Source organism: Rattus norvegicus, chromosome 13, assembly GCF_021556685.1.
Source record: "Rattus norvegicus strain SHRSP/BbbUtx chromosome 13, alternate assembly SHRSP_T2T, whole genome shotgun sequence".
In the NCBI taxonomy this organism is placed as follows: domain Eukaryota; kingdom Metazoa; phylum Chordata; class Mammalia; order Rodentia; family Muridae; genus Rattus; species Rattus norvegicus.
Window position 1 is genome coordinate 48,089,450 of NC_141546.1, and position 5,387 is coordinate 48,094,836.

Sequence of the window (5,387 nt, forward strand, 5' to 3'; positions counted from 1 at the left end):
TTGAGGCGAAAAAACAAAAAAAAAAAGACTTTTCAGAAAAAGAAGAACCCTGTTTTGCCAAGAAACACTCAAAGCAGGATCTGTCCTAGACTTACAGATTTTACTATAGATTTTACTAGACTATAGATTTTGCTATACTTTGTCCTGGACCTTATATTACGCTATTAGTAGAGATTTTTAACATCCCTAGAATTTAGTCTCATCCCTAGCATCTAAACCTCAACAGAAGGCTGACTACATATGAGAAAGCAAAGAGGCCCCTTTATTTTTAATCAGCTATGGTGAGATCTTTCTGCATGTGGCCACTGTGTATCAGGTCTCCGGTCACAACAATACTAGAAGGTAGGTGTCCTTACTAGTATTTTACACAGAGGGAAACGAAGGCTCAGAACGGGTAATTGTTACTCTGGGTGATAATCAGTCAATGAGTGGCAGACCTGGTCACCTATTTCTCAAACCTTTATCTGGACGCTATGGTGCTAAACGCTGAGTTTATGGGTGTGTATGTGTTTTTGTATGATGGGGTTAGGGAACACACAGGATATTGTTGTTGTCCTATCCCAAGTTTACTGAAAACATTACAGCACAACTGAAGATTCCATGTAGTGTTTTGACTTTCATTCCAGATGAGAGACCAGCAGGCAGAACTATCTGCCCAAATCCAAAGCTTCTGTTGAGTCCTTATGGTGACAGGATCTACCTCAGAGGTGGCCTGACTCAAGACTCCTGGTCTCAGGATCAGCACTACCTCTCCTTCTCCAGCCCAACCCCTGCAGTCTGATGGAATATGGCTCATAGGAGTGTCTGAGCAGGCTTCGTCAGATGTCACACAAAGGCCACTCTGATGCAGAGCTGGGTGTGAGGCTGATGTCCTGGTGTGGAAGTCCAGGCTGTCTAGTGCACCAGAGATGACCTGGTCCACTTTCCTCCTGGTTTGGGAGCAAAGGCAGCAGGTGTTGGTAGGTCCTGGTAAAAGAGGAACCAGGAAAAGATACTTCGTTTTACAAACGTGCCCATCTATGTCCTCAGAAACCACCCACACTGTCAGAGGATCCCAGCTGTTTCCCACAGCTGCAGAGTTCCTTAAGTGGGTTAGTGGGTGGCCTACAGTAAGGAGAGGGGTGCTTGGGTGACCACCAACACCACCGATGTACAAGACAACCGAACGGGCCCGAGAAGGAGCCTAGGAAAGCAACGCCAAGGCCAGGGGCACTCTGGAAGAGGGTCTGGAAAGTGTTACAGGTTCTAGATGCCAGAGCTTCCAGGTTGCTCACAAAGGGCGGAGCCGGCCGTCTATCACCTTCAAGGAAACTCAGAAACTTTGGAAAAGTCCGAAGCTGCGGGGACTTAGCCACTGGAGCAGCAGGTGGGGAGGTGGGGAGGCACCGAAAGCACCACAGCCACCGCCCTTCCTGAAAGGCCCTGTTGTGCTCTGCTCGGCGGTAAGTGCTGAGCGAGGAACCCGGCTCTCAAACCTAGGGACCCCACCCAACTCCCCTTCGAGCTTTGATTGGCCCGCTCTTTCCCTAGGCCAGCCAGTCAGAAGCTTGTTACCAAGGTGGAGCTTCCCCCGGACCGGGCGGAGGCTTCATCCCCACTGTTGTTGCGGAGCAAGGAAAGCTGCTTTGCAGAGCTTGTTTCGTGGTTTAAATCCTAGCCAGAAGCTACCGTGGGGTTGAAGGACGAAGGGGGTTGGGGGTGGTGGGGTGGCCGAGGGCTCCACCCTAGTTACATAGCCTAGAGGAAGGGAGCAGACACCTGCCTGCCCTCGTCGCCCTGGCCCTCGCTCTCCTCCCCTCTGCTCCCCCTTGATGGGCAGATCTGATTCAAAGCAACCGGTGGTGGGACGCCAGGTGCTCGGCTGTCCGGCTGTCCCTCGGGCAAGACGGAACTGCCTCGGGGAGGAGGTGCTGACACCACCAACTCAAACGTTTAGGGCCTTAGGGCCGCCCTAGGAAATGCAGACAGTCCTGTCTCCTGTAGGCAGGACTGGTTGGGCTAAAGGTCTCAGGAAATAGGAGGCTTAAACTGACCATCCATCTGAAAATCTAGCCAGCAGTGCCCAGGTTGCTACAAAACAAGAATCTGAGCCAAGAGACCCAGAAAAGACCTAGTGCAAGTGAAGAAGGGTGCCCTTGAGAACCGGGCCTACTGAACAGGACTTTCTAAGAACGTGGGGTCAGCCGCAGCTCAGTCCCTAACAGAAGGGAAGACCGAGGCGAATCTACACCTTTGCAAACTACTCTTCTGCCCCCACACCCAATCCCCCAAATCCCTGGTTTAGTCTCCATTTGCATAGCCTTATATGCATGCACACTGACCGGGAGATGATAATACTATCAATATTTAATAACAGCTACTGTGAACTTAGTATGAACCAGCACTGCTCAGGGGGCTTCTATCAGCCAATCCCACAGCAGAACTGAGCAGAGGAACGTTTATCATCACGTCAAAGCCATTGAGAAGCTGCATAACCCCTGCGGTCACAGGGCTGTCAGCAGAACAGCAGGAGGTGCACATAGGTAATATGTCTTCCCCTGGGATCCCTCCCAGTCTTGATCATCAAGTTGTAATCTTCCTGCCAGGTGTGCTCTTGTAACACTAGTACTTGGTTGGCTGAGGCAGGAGGACCATGACTTTGAGGCCAGTCTGGATGACTTAGTGAATCTTTGTCCTCCTCCCTGCAAAGCAGCCCTTCCTCCAGTGTTGCCAAGAAAGTGGTGGCTCAGCCAGGTGTGGTGGCACCCAGGCCTTAAGTCCTAGTGCCCAGGAGGCAGATCATAGGGGGGCTAGGTCCAGCCCCCCTCAGAGTTAGGAGGGAATGGGGGAGGGCTAGAGAAAACGAGAATGTTTCATTTTAGTGAATTTTACCCCAATTTAAGAAGAGGAGGAGAGGAGGAGGAGGAGGACCAGAAAAGGAGGAGGGCGAGAAGGAGGGGGAGGAGGGGGGAGGAGGAGAAGAAGAGGAGGAGGAGCAGAAGAGGAGGAGGAGGAGAGGAGGAAGGGGAGGAAGGGGAGGAGAGGAGGAAGAGGGGAGGAGAGGAGGAAGAGGGGAGGAAGAGGAGGAGGAGGGGGAGAGGAGGAAGAGGAGAGGAAGAGGAGGAGGGGGGAGAGGAGGAAGAGGGGAGGAAGAGGAGGAGGAAGAGGAGGAGGGGGAGAGGAGGAGAGGAGAGGAGGAAGAGGAGAGGAAGAGGAGGAGGGGGAGAGGAGGAAGAGGAGGAGGAAGAGGAGGGGGGAGAGGAGGAAGAGGAGAGGAGGAAGAGGGGAGGAAGAGGAGGAGGAAGAGGGGGAGGAGGGGGAGGAGGAGAAAAGAAGAAGTCCAAAGACAATCTTCTCACCCACGTGTCCAGTCCTGGTTAACTGAACCAGTGTAGAGCATCTTCAAGTGTCAGAGATGCTCCCCCAAACTTCAGAGCTTTATGGTCTATTTCCAAAATAGGGCAGACGCCAACTTGGAAGTTAAGGAGTGACAGGCAGAGGTACAGGAGTGCCTGAGAACTTGGCAGGCAGTCCGATTTTACAAGCAATTCCTTCTCTCTTTCCCTCCCCTTCTCTGTCACCCCCACCCCCAGCCTGCACCCTTTCCCAGCTCATGGAGGGAGCACACCATCTGTCTGCCCCCCCCCTTCCTCCGGGACTTAGGTCCTTTATTGAGACCTTTAAATAATTAAATGCCCCAAAGCTTCCCCCGCATTGATCCCAGCCCCGGGCCTGGGGTGTTATTCAAAGCCCAGGAGCTGGGCTGGAGAGCTGCCAACCCCACCGCCTCTCTTCAGCTTTTCTTTCCCTGGCTCAGCTGCCGGGCTCTGGCAGATAGAGCTTTGCTCCTGCTTTTGCCTCCTTGTCTGCCAAGCACAGTCCGGGGTTTGGGGGTGAGGAGTAGTAGGGAGAAAGCCATCAGATCCACTATGCACTCACAGAGGGACCAGACGGAAGACCAGCCTCGGTGGAGGAGAGAGCGCCATTGCTTTCAACTCCGTTAAGCCAAAGTGAGACTAGGAGTTGTCAATCACCTGAGCGGTGTGGGGCTTGGTCAGCCTCCTCACTCATGCAAATAACCCTGGTGAGTAGCTGAAAGTTTAGTCTAGACACAAAGAAACTGTGCGTCCTCCTCCTGCTGCCCTCCCTCCCGCAGCCACCCGGCCCCAGCGACAAAAGGCCGGGGCCCAGCGGTGCGTGAAGAGTGAATGGGCGAGACCCTGCCTAGTGACGTCCCACTAGACAGATGGCAACAGTTGCCCCACACCAGTTGCAGGCCTTCTTTCATTCTCCAACCCCCCATAAAGGAGGAAGGCCGGGTGGCTCAGGAGATCATCAGCTTCCCCCACCTCCTTGGGGGGAAGGGCGAGGCCCAGGAGGTGAGAGGCAGGCGAGCTGACGCTGGCTGTTTGGCTGCCAAACAAAAAGGTTGCTGAAAGGCGGGCTACCGGCCCAGCCTGCCCATCTGTGCGCCTCTGGGGAGCTCTGCCCCCACGCTCCTCCTCGGCTTCTGGCCAGCCTTAAGCAGAGCCAGGGCCTCTGGGAAGAGAGACCCGCGGTCTGGGGCAGCTCACTAAGCCGCAATCCTTGGGCTTTGTGTTCTCAGGCTGTCACTGAGGGAAAATCCCTTGACCTGCATTGTTTTTCCTCTTCAGAAATAGGTTAAATGGAAAAATCCAAGCCCCCCGAGGGGCAGCTGGGGAGCTGAACTCTGGTTAACTAACAGAGTAGGTCGTTGGGGATGGGCTAGTAGGCCAGGAGTAGAAGGCTCCCTTTCTCAGTTCATCCTCTGCTTGCTGCATAATTCTGGACCAGTCATCACGAGGCTGTCTGAGTTGCAATTTCCTCTGCAAATTGGGGTAACAACACCCACCGCTGGCACCTCCCAGCAAGATGGAGACAGCTGCTGTGCTAGCCAGTCTCTGTGTCCACACATTTGCACTATCTCGGAGTAGGTACGGCGCTTTAAACCGTTTTTCGGAATCCTTCCCTAGTTGTTTTGTGAAGTGACTGAGACAGCAGAGAAGAAAAGTGACCCAAATGTCTGAGAGCACAGATAGAGCCTTGCACCAGGCTCCTGAATCCCAGACCCATCGTTCTGTCTTTGTCTGTCTTCAAACATGGGTCTACCACAGTCAGGGGTACATATCCGGATATGTGCAACAGTCCCCAAAGTAGATCGTTAACAATGAGGATCGTTAAGGAGACAAAGCTGTTTCACGGCCAAAGCGTGTCCAAGGTATCATCCTGAGGTCCTTGGCTTCTAGCCCGGATACCCTCGCTGCTCTTTCTGCAGAGGGTCTGAGCTGGGTGTGGGAGGGGTCACTGCAGAGGGCACACTGGGGACCCACGCAAACTGCCACCAAAGCTCTCCTCTGTGTCACCATTGTGTCTTGTTCTTCTGCCCA

At 53.6% G+C, this 5,387-nt stretch overlaps 1 long non-coding RNA gene across 1 annotated transcript; it reads right to left on the bottom strand.

The window, feature by feature from the left end:
• Positions 1–544: 544 nt before the first annotated feature.
• Positions 545–4,133, bottom strand: LOC120096251 (uncharacterized). Its single transcript, XR_015635937.1, has 2 exons — positions 3,919–4,133; positions 545–966 (listed from the first exon to the last, which is right to left on the bottom strand). It is a non-coding gene; the product is annotated as an uncharacterized LOC120096251 (long non-coding RNA).
• Between the last annotated feature and the right edge of the window lie 1,254 nt (positions 4,134–5,387).